The 11,677-nt window shown below is 43.9% G+C and overlaps 1 protein-coding gene across 3 annotated transcripts in view; it reads right to left on the reverse strand.

Annotated features, from left to right (window-relative positions):
• The window catches only part of TTLL10 (tubulin tyrosine ligase like 10), an 81,355-nt gene extending 71,159 nt beyond the window's left edge, over positions 1-10,196 (reverse strand). Inside the window, exons 1-2 of one of the 3 annotated variants that reach the window (XM_083163253.1) lie at positions 10,063-10,187; positions 1,440-1,518 (exon numbers count right to left, since the gene is read on the reverse strand). The gene's annotated coding sequence lies outside the window, so the exon portion shown is untranslated. Of the gene's footprint in view, positions 1-1,439; positions 1,519-10,062 lie in introns of all 3 variants that reach the window. The other 2 variants (XM_083163251.1, XM_083163252.1) reach the window with 2 other exon arrangements.
• Positions 10,197-11,677: the final 1,481 nt, after the last annotated feature.

Consider the following 11,677-nt stretch of genomic DNA (forward strand, 5'->3'; position numbering starts at 1 on the left):
ATATCACATGCAAAGAGTGATCTATGAATAAATGTAAAACTCTAACAATGACCCTCGGAATATACATTTAACCATTACAGACCACATATTGATTTCTGGTTATACTTCTGTTAACTAATGTTGAGCAGTCTCTAGATCTAATAACATCAGACTTCTATCTTGTAGGGCCAGCTCCACCTCTTGAACAGGTGCATATCATACTTGTGCCCTAAAGAGATGCAGTATTAGCTTTCTCTGAGTCTTTATATCATAATGCGTTAAGCCAAGTTTTCTTTTTTATTATTGGAACCCGAGTACAGCACTCAAGTCTACGTACCCTAGTTTTATGTACCCTTGAGGCAAGGAGCAGCCACAGATGGACAGAAAACAAGGAAATAGCACAAAGCCGACTTTTGTAAAACATTAAGGTTCCTATTACGAAAAAAAGACAACGATGAATTTTTATTGTGTCTATTCACTAAAATGTATTCCTGTTTTGGGAAGGCTTTCAAGTAATCTACACACTCAATGTTTTTTCAATTTTTTTTAACATATACAGGGAGTTACAGCCTAATCACAGCCAGGGAGCCTAAGCTCACCAAAGCATGCTACAGATTCACCTACGGGCCTTGCCAACGTCTCACTTGTGGAATAATCTCACTGATTTCTTGTTCTGCTCCTTCTGCAGGTCATTGTAAACCCAGAAAAGGGCAAGTGTGAATTCCAGAGAAAAGACAATGAATGGCTGAAATCCAATCTCCCTATTCTGGAAACAAGAGTCATGCCAAGTTACTTATTAAAAAAAAAAAAAAAAGTTGCTGGAATGAATGAATGCAAAAAGCAGCCGGTGGTTCATAACTTTCTAATCTGCGAGAACATTTTGCACTTGCCAGAAACAGGACTCTTTCGCTTGAAGAGAGTAATAGAAAGTATTTGCGGTGCCTTCTTAGATGAAATTTCATATACTGGTTAGATTATGACGTGACCTTATGTACCACATTACAGCGGAGAGAGGGGAAATTCTATATTTGACTATTATCCAAATTTCTTCATTTTCTTTCTTTTAATCTGAATCGCTATTTACAAAAAAAAAAAAAATGTCAACACCCCATGGCAATGTGAAATGTAATCTTGCACTGCACTGGCACAAAAGATCAGTGAGATATGCAACTAGGCAATTTAGGCACCGTAAACCATTGGCTAGGACAAACTTCCTTTGATTTGGTTGCATCTGGACGATTTGATTTTTTAAAAGATCAGGTCAGCAAACAATTTTAGGACTCAGTTAGGTGTATAGTTTGAAAATTCAGCCTTCACTTTCATTCTCTGATCAACTTGGTTGGAGAGGTACATGTATGATTGCTTTTGATTGTTTAATAAAAAAAAAAAGTCAGGTGATACAGGGGTTAGGGTTAGACAAAAATATGGAAACACCAAGGAAATAAAATATAATCACCTACCCTCCACAAAGCTACACTCTCAGCATCAAACACTCCTGGTCATACACTTGGCTCAGTGTTCTCTACAGGTAAACTCCTCCTGCCATTGAAAGAGGGTGAAAAATGATTTATACAACCAAATGATAGCCTCCCATTTCTTGGCAGTCCACAATTTCTGAGTATTACACCATTCTCTGCATTGCTTGGCATTATTTGGGTTTACCAGTGGGTTGGCAACTCCAGCTCACCCAAGATTACTGTACTTGTGGAGTTCCCTCATCGCTATTCTTGTAGATATGGGGTGTGGGACAAGGGACTGCAGCTCAGCGGTCACATTTGCAGTGGTTGTCTTCTTATTCTTGGGCACAATCATCCTCACTGCCCTTTTGTCTTTGGCATTTTACACTTTTGTCCCTGTTGGGGTTTAGCTGATGATATGGTACTTGTGTAGTTTCACGGCTGCAGCTTGCGTAGTTAGTGTAGCGTCCTGTCAGAATCGGTGTAGTGTTTCCGCAGCCAGCGTAGTTAGCGTAAGCGTAGTCAGTGTAGTCAGTCAGAAACAGCGTAGTGTTCTCGCGAGCGTCCCTGTCAGAAGTAGCGTAGTGTTCACGTGGCCGCTTAGCATTCCTGTAAGATCCAGCATAGTGTTCCCGCGGACAGCGTCGTCAGTCAGCGGTACGCAGTTAGCGTAGTCAGTCATCAGGTACATTGTCTCAGAATTACATTGAGGTCAGTTAAGGCTGCTGAAAAGCTTACTATTTTTAACCTGCCGCAGACGGAGGAGTCTGTGGGTTTTTTACACAAGTCCCAATGGCCACCCTATGCGACCAAATCTGAGGGAGCGGATGTGGCGCTGCCACATCAGAAGCTGTGGCAAAAAGGTCAGTGTCAGGGCCGCACAGTGGTTCCGCTGGTGCCATCTCACCTTTGTGATGCTGATTCGATTCATCTTTTGTTGGGCAGAGGAGCTCACCAGCATCACCTTTTGTGAGCAGCATCTGTCCATCTCCCAAAAAACGACAGTGCAGTACAACAATCTGATGTGGGAGGCCTGCACCGTCGACCTAATGTCGTAGCCCCAACAATGGATTGGCGGCCCAGGCAAGATCGTCAAGGTGGACGAGAGCCTCTTTGTTCAAAGGAAAAGCCATGTCGGACGTATGCTGCCCCAGTAGTGGCTGTTCGGAGGCATTTCTAGGGAGACCGGTGAGTGCTTTGTCACAGCAGTTGAAAGACGTGACGCCAGCACCCTGATGGCTGCCATTGAGAAACACATCGAACCAGGGACTACCGTCTACTCCGATTGCTGGCGTGCCTACAACACAGAGCAGCTGGAGGTGGCAGGGTACCACCATGCTCGGGTGAACCACCGGTACAACTTCCTGGATCCGGAGACCGGGGTTCACACCCAGAACATCAAGCGCCTTTGGGGATCCTGCAAGTGGCCCAACAAATGCCAAAGGGGCACTGTGCGGCATCAACTCGACTCCTACTTGCAGGAGTTCAAATGGCGAAAGACCGTGGGCGCCGAAAACACTTTCGAGCGTATCCTCCATGCGCTAACCCTGCTCCCCCAGACTGAGAAAGGCGACAGCGCAGATGCAGAGACAAGTGCATCCACTTCTGATGCTGTTTCTGCCAATGCAGATTCAAAAGAATTACTGATTTATTATTTTCTTTTCGCATGATTAATTGATTTTATTGTTATTTGTTAATGTGATCTTTTCTCCTTTATTATTAACTAAAATCCAGTTAACAGTTAACAAATGTTGTCATTACTGTCTCAGATGTATGATATGTGTTCCTGAAACACCCCCACTATCCACGGCAGCCCGAAGCGTGGCAAGTGGACCTGGTACGTGTCCTCCCAACCTTTTCATACCCCCACTATCCACGTAGTCACGGAGCTGATTCTATATAGTGTGGCGAGCGCAGCGAGCCACCGAGCCCGAAGCGTTCTGAGCGCAGCGAGCCCCGCGAGGGGGCGCAGATTACCTTACATGTTATGCTTTGGGCTGTTGTGGATAGTGGGGGTTTCAAATGAAGACATTTGCCAGTATGTAACATGGACCACTGGAAAATGCCTCGTTCTTTGTGAATGAGACGCACTTGCGTCCACACCCCCTCTTCAGACAGGAGACCCATGCGCTACAGAATCCCTAACCTTCTCGGCAGGGTTGCTGTACCCTGCCACAATAGTTACTCAGACGCAGGAGCGTCTCATTGCTAGAGCGTCTGAGACGCTCCTGCGTCTCAAACAGATGGAGTGCCTCTCCGCCGGCACCAGTATGATCCCCTCTTCGCCAAAGAGATGGGATCATGCTGGCGCCAGCGCTGTGAGAGAGCTGCTGACTAGGCTTGCCAGGGACGCCGGGGACAGAGATGCAGTTCCCAGCAACACTTGTGTAGTTTCACGGCGATAGCCTATGCTTCTACACGGTGGCAGCCTACGCTGCTAACATAGCTTAGGCTGCCGCCATTAAACTACACAAGTACCGATGATATTTTTTCAGAAATGGTGTATGCTGTCATACCATGTGCTACTAGGCGGGCACCACCAATTTGTCCTCTTTGAAAGACCATGTGCTCATACATGATTCACCAATGCATGCACAGAACATGATAGACCTCCAACCGCCTCACCAGATTTCTCACATACAAGAAACACAAACTACTGTGGCGCCACGTCTAGTTCACACATGCCATTGGCGTGCTGTTTCCATAGTTTTGTCTAACCCCTGCTATATTGTGCTTGGGGAAAACTACAGCTTCATCTCTATCTTTTGGTAAGCTCCTAAACCTTCTACATTTTTGAATGTTGTGAATACCAATTATTTTATGGCAGAGGGTGCAGCTGTTTCAAAGCCTGGTGCACCCAGTTACACTGCATTTCCCGAGCCCAGGGGTTAAAGTGAGGGGAAATGGGCTGGAACTGAGTTCCACCTCTACCACAGCCCTGAACAGTAATTCCAACATGAATGCCTGTCCCAACGGCTTTTTCTGTCACAGTGAGTGCACGGTGCCTGGACTTGGAAGCTATTATATTTGCTAGCCAGTCTTAATTTAGCCACACTATTTCACATTTGGGGGGGGGGGGGTGATTCAGACCTGATAACTCCGAATTTGCCTCTGGCCCCAACGGTGGGGGTTTGCATGCGCGTGTATGCGCATGTACAAATCCCAGGAGCAAACACCTGGGGCGTTTGCTCAATGGTGGGGCGAAAGGGGGGTAGGCATGGGCTGGATGCAGGGGACCGCCCAGCTTTTAGGAGTGTGCCCACAGAAACGATGGGCATGCCCATGGAAACTCTGGGCGTACCCATGCGAACGCAGGTGTGCTCATGCATCCTCGGGGCAGGCGGCTGATGTCACATGATGTCAGCACCAGCCCCAATTTGTCGGATAGCGGGCATCTGAAAGGTAAGTGTAGACTTACTTTTCAGAGAGAAGTCTGGAGAAATCAGTCGATGGTGAGCAACCATCAAATAATTTCTCCTCCTTGCGGCCCGTTAGCAATCACATCCCCTCGCATGCTAGTGCGGGGTTCCACTCGACTGGGGGGGGGGGGGGCACGCGTTCAGCAGGGCAGCATTTACCTGCTTAATGGGCAGCGAATATCCGCACCCTAACGATCAGGTCAGAATTAGGCCCTTGTTTTCCTACTATAAAGTGAATCAAATCAGGTCAATAGGAGTTTATTAAATTACAGCGGCTGTATCTCCTTATTTTATGGTGGAATTCTGCTGAAGAACGATGACTATGGCCAGATACGTAAATGTGCACGAATGCTGCCAAGCTTATATAGCTGCAGGAACAAGTACAACTCGCTATAAAAATAGACATTAGCACCAACATCTACAATAAAAGAGCCCATGGAGAAGAATAGATCTAACAAAGGTGTTATATGATCACAGGAAAGAGGTCAATGAGTCAATTCCTGATATCACATCTATAGACAGACACTCCGCCGTTCCTTTTTCTCACACAAATCAGATTTCTCTTTCAGGGTCTATAAATGGAAACCAAAAACGGAAAGCACTACAGGGTCATTACTTTGTTCTTTTTATATAATCAAATAAAAGGTAAAGGATGGCTGGTTCATATCAAGATGGATTTAATCAACAGATTTGACACCATTGTAAGAGAGCATTCCAACCTAAACTTAAATAAAAAAATAAAAAAATTAAACATACCCTACTGTTCAAATGTTTGGGGTCACTTACAAATGGTTTTATATTTTAAAGTAAAGCAATGTTTTTTTTTTCCATGAAGATAACATTAATTTAATCAGAAATACACGCTATACGTTGTTAATGTGGTAAATTACTATACTAGCTGCAAACATTTGGGTTTTAAAAGGAATACAGGTATCTACATAGGTGTATAGAGGCCTATTTCCAGCAACCATCGCTCCAGTGGTACAATGTGTTTGCTAATCACGTTATAAGACTAGTGGATGATTATAAAAGCCTTGAAAACCCTTGTGCGATTATGTTAGCACAGCTGAAAATTGGTTTGCTCATTAGAGAAGCTATGAAACTGGCCTTCCTTTGAGCTAGTTGAGTATCTGGAGTATCACATTTGTGGGTTCGATTACACTCTCAAAATGTCCAGAAAAATGAACTGTCATGTGAAACTCGACAGTCTATTCTTGTTCTAAGAAACAAAGGCTATTCCATGCGAGAAACTGGCAAGAAACTGAACAATTCCTACAATGGTGTGTACTACTCCCTTCAGAGAACAGCACAATCAGGCTCTAACAAGAGTAGAATGAGAAGTGGTAGGCCCTGGTACACTACTGAGCAAAAAGACAAGTACAGTAGAGTCTCTAGTTTGAAAAATAGATGCCTCACAGGTCCTCAACTGCCAGCTTCATTAAACGGTACCCAGTACCAATGTCAACATCTATAGTGAAGAGGTGGCCTTCTAGGCAGTCCATAACACTTTTTCCAATCTTCCCTTTCCAATGTCTGTGTTCTTTTGCCCATATTAGTATTTTCCTTCTATTGGCCAGTCTCAGACATGGCTTTTTCTTTGCCATTCTGCCTAGAAGGCCACCATTCCAGAGACGCCTCTTCATTGTAGAAGTTGATTCCGGTTGTTTTGCGGGTACCTTTTAATGATGCTGCCAATTGAGGACCTGTGAGGTGTCTATTTCTCAAACTAGAGACTCTAATGTACCTGTCTTTTTGCTCAGTTGTGCACTGGGGCCTCCCACCTCTTTCTACTCTTTTTATAGTCTGTTTGTGCTGTTCTCTGAAGGGAGTAGCACACACTGCTGCAGGAAATGTTCAGTTTCTTGCCAATTTCTCACATGGAATAGCCTTTATTTTAAAGAACAAGAATAGACTGTTTCACATGAAAGTTCTCTTTACTGGCCATTTTGAGAGTTACTCAACTAGCTCAAAGAAAGGCCAGTTTTATAGCTTCTCTAACAAGCAAAAATATTTTCAGCTCTGCTAACATAATTGCACAAGGGTTTTCAAGTGTTTTCTAATCATCCATTAGTCTTCTAACTTGCACCATTTGCACACAGTCGTGATTGCCGGAGCTGGCACCCTCTCACGGAAACAAACCCCCTTCAGGATATTTGGCAGATAACAAGAAAGCGCTGATGGCAGCTGTAATCACCAATGAATGTGTGCTGGCGTGGTATGGCGGGTCAGCGGGTCCCCTAGGGAAGAGAGGCAGAAACCGACAGAGGGTCCTGTTGGGTGTTTGTTGTATCATCACACCAAAATGCAATAGCCTATGAGAGTGTGGGCTGGCTTAATACATGCCATCGATGTCTGGATTCATGTATACAATCCTTTAAAAAAAGAAATTGCCATTTTGATGACCACACTCTAAAGGCTGATGTACGCATACAACTATCTCCCTTGATCTGTATAAAAATAGACTCAATACCCGCCAAAGGATAAAAACTATCCAACTATCTTCTACTGTTCTATTGTTTAATGGACTCAGTATTCTAATAAAGATCATTGAGGATAAATTTAGCGCTTTATAACTGTTGGACTGGCTTAAACATACCTATATACTAGTGAGTATGATTGGGTCATAGATGTGTTTTTTTATTATTATTGCTGACATGATAAAATGGAAAGTTGTTTTTTTATTAAACTGATTTTATGTAGTATTTGTAATAAAATATACTTTTTGCCTGTTATCTGAGCGTTCTCTTTGTACCATTAACTTTTTCTAAGCGACACCCAACTTTTTCTAAGCGACACTCAACGTTGCCTCACCCAACGTATTTTTCTGATCTCACCCTGGGCAATTTTTTTCTATTTCTTCTTACGAAAAGAGACCTTAAAGGAAAATGTTTTGCTGATATTGAAGAGGTGGAAAAAAATAAAAATAAAGTACTAAAAGGCATTAAGGACAATGGGGGAAATTTACTAAGATCGAATGTGTACGAATGCAATAAAAATTCGTACCCATTTGAAATTAAATACGACTAGGACCCACTCATTGTATGATTTACTATCAGTCGAATTCAACTGATTTGCCAAATTTATATACGGCAAGCTCATAAGAATTTGGGTGTAAGAATGAGTACACCATTGATAGAACTTGGCTTTGAGTTCTATCGGATGGCAAAATTTACTATTATTCCTACTGCTGAATTTGTGCATGAATTCAGCTGGAAATACACCACATTTTTCAGCCATATTTTGCTGAAGCCTGCATGAATCAGTCAGATCTGTGCAGTCTTCTCTGTGTAAAAAGTAGAGAAAATAATTAATAAAAAAACTGCGTGGGGTCTCCCCCCACCCCCCACAAGTATAACCAGCCTGGGATCTTTGAGTCGGTGCTGGTTGCAGTAATACAGGGTAACAAAAAAAACTGGGGTCCCCCTGTATTATTAGAACCAGCACCGGGCTTCTGGACCGGTCCTGGTTACGAAAATAGAGGGGACAAAAAGAAAAGGGGTCCCCCTGTATTTTTTAATAACCAGCATTGGGCTCCAACAGCCAGCATTGTCATGCCACAGCATACATAAATTCCCCCAGCCAATGCAGAAACACCCTGGCTACTCAGCCCCGGTCAGGCACCAGGGGGAGTGGGAACCCTCCAATTAAATGCCCCCCACCTCTCCAAGGCACCCCCTGGCTGAAGCCTGGGACTGTCCCCAAAGCCCCAGGGTGGTGTGCACCGGGCTGATGACAATGAAATGATTAAATAAAGATAAGGTATTGGGTTATGTAGTAGAACTACAAGTCCCATCAAGCCTCCCCCACATGCTTGGAGTCCCAACATTTGGGGCATTAATGCAGAGCATTATTGGGTTATGCATTTTGTTTTTTTAACCCCCTGGGTGCCTACTGGGACTATAGAGGACGTGATCTACGCCGGTCGGGTGGTGAATATAATTTATTTCCCACAGGTGCCCATTTGGAATTCTACTGGAGAAGAGGACCGAACCTATGGGATCTACAGGTGAGTATGTATGGAAGCAGTAAATAATAAAGTTGTACTTTATTATGTGTGTGTGTAATTTCTTTGGGTATCAGTTCTGTAGTGGTACTACAAGTCCCAGCTGGCACATTAATGCCCCACATGCTGGGACTTATGGTTCTCCAGGTGCAATGTGGGGAAGCTTGCTGGGGTGAAGCAATAAATATGTGCACTTGTGCAGCACATGATATCTTGAGATGCGAGATTAGACCAGCGTGCCCATGCATCGCGTCGGGCATCACATGCGATTGGTGTGCGATCCATGTAATCGCTGCGATTTATCGAATTTGCATGATTGTACCCAATATCTCACAAGTGTATGGGCACCATTAGACTCATTATTGCATTACATGAGATGAATATAACATTTTAACAGCACTGATGTGTCACAGAGATATATAAACTATGTATAAAATACTGCACGGCGCAAGATGGGCGCATGCGAAAAACCTACTGTTTCATTTTTTCGAATAATTTTAATTGCCAAATAGATTTCTAAGCACTTAACACATATTAAAGCAAATATGTTACCACCAGTGTGTACTGTGTGCATGTACACACTGCATACACACAAATCAGTTTTGATGTGTATCTTTCTATAATAAAGTTATTCACATATTCACATAGCAGATCATTAGCAATATATATTTCCATTGACAATCTGAAAAAAAAAATAGATTTTTTATTTTAATTATATAAGTATACTATTCATAATTGTTGGTTTTGCTGTAGTAGTGTATAATTGTCTCCTGCTGTAAATATATTCCGACAGTCAGAGTATGTTCTGCTTTATCTGATAACAAACTTGCACAACATGTCAAGCAGCCTCATGGTCTATGAACTTACAATCATCTATTTTTTGGAAGAAATAAAATGCAGGTTCATATGGATAAACAGTACCATTTCTTTCACTTGCCTCAAAAGCTCACACTCATACTAATTGTATCTCAAAATGTATAGATAACTTAACAGTCCTTAGGTTGCGTTGTTCTTTAATGTAGGTACTAGTATAAAATGATGAATGATTGAGAGGACTAGACAAACAAGCTGCTCTTTATTTTCTCCCCTTACTTCTAAATTGACAGGTCCTACAGAGTAGCATGCTGCTTAGTGGCAGGGCCCCCTCCCCCAAATCTCTGTATTCCTGGCACACTGTCCCCACAAGCACTAACATTGGCTTTACCTGTTTGCCAGTGAAAGATTCGCTCAATGCAGGAAGTCATATTTTATGTCACAGAAGCAGCTTTTGGTTGCTGGGACACCAAGGGGTGTTCCACAACTCCGGCTTGGCAAGGTGGATTACTGTCTACAGCCCCATCCCCCGTTTCCTTTTAACAGTCTGTTCCCTAGCAACTGCTGTCTAGTAACCATAGTGTATAGGGGCAACGACAACTTCAACATGTAGTCCCAGTTCACTCTGCTTGGCATTAACCTAAACATTTTTCTCACATGCTTGCAGAGGCAATTTTAACTATAAATAAATAATTTTATCATGGATTGAGCAATATTTAAGTCATACTTACCTCCTTTATTGTTGCCTCTCCGGGAGAAACCCGAAGAGGCAACAAGTCGAGGGACAGGGACGAGGCTGATGTCACCAAGCCCCGCCCCCATGCAACAAAAATGCATTGATTCACCTCCCCACAAGTTAAGTTTGGTTCTAATTATTTTAGCCTGTGTGAAATCTTAGCTTTTTAGATGGATTTATGGATATATATATATATATATATATATATATATATATATATATATATATATATATTTTTACCTTCATTCTCTTTTTTATTATGTCCCTTGTCTTCTTTTTTGTTATACAGGTTGAGTATGCCTTATCCAAAATTACCTTATCCAAATTATCCCTCATCCATAGCTTCCAGAATGTAATATATTTTTTTTTGTTAGGACATCTGTAACTGACACTACTGAGGACACCTGTAACTGGCACTAATGGGGACATGAGGTGAGGTCTTAAGGTCCCCATACACTATGCGATTTTCGGCCGATTTCATCGATATATCGGAATCTGAGCCATCATGGGTGCTTTTTAGCACCCACGATGTTCAGATCTGATATATCTTTATATACAGCCCCCCTGTCTTACTAGCAGCCCCCCCCCCCCCCGCGCGCATTGACGGCTCCCTGCGGAGGTAGTGCAGGTGGGGACCGCAGGCGTCGCAGAGCAGAGACCGTCGGCGCGGCGGGAGAATAGGAAGAAATCCTATTCAAAAGACCGGGCGGGCGGCCGCTGATTGGCTGAGCTCTCAGCCAATCAGCGGCCGCCCAGTCTTTTGAATAAGATTTCTTTCTATTCTCCCGCCACGCCGACAGTCTCTGCTCTGCGACGCCTGCGGTCCCCGCCTGCACTACCTCCGCAGGGAGCCGGGAGCCGTCAATGCGGGGGGGGCGCTGCTAGTAAGACAGGGGGCGCTGCGGGGGACACAGAGTTGGCAGTAACAGAGCCGGGCAGGAAAAGCTGTCAGCGCTGGGAAAAAAAGCCCATACAATGAATGGGCAGCCTGTGATTGGCAGAGTGCTTTCTCAGCCAGTCAGCAATTGGCTGAGAGAGCGCTCAGCCAATCACAGGCTGCCATTCATTGTATGGGCTTTTTTTTCCAGCACTGACAGCTTCCGCCTCTCCCTGCCCGGCTCTGTCACTGTCCCCCGCAGCGTCCCCTGCACGCTGCCTTAGGCCCCCATACACTATGCGCCCCCCAGCAGCCCTGTTCTGCAGCCCCCCCCCTGCTCCCCGGGTTTACATGTGATAAATCAAGATGATTTATCACATGTAAAAAATGGCA

Source organism: Crinia signifera, chromosome 19, assembly GCF_055691185.1.
Source record: "Crinia signifera chromosome 19, ASM5569118v1, whole genome shotgun sequence".
NCBI classification, from domain to species: domain Eukaryota; kingdom Metazoa; phylum Chordata; class Amphibia; order Anura; family Myobatrachidae; genus Crinia; species Crinia signifera.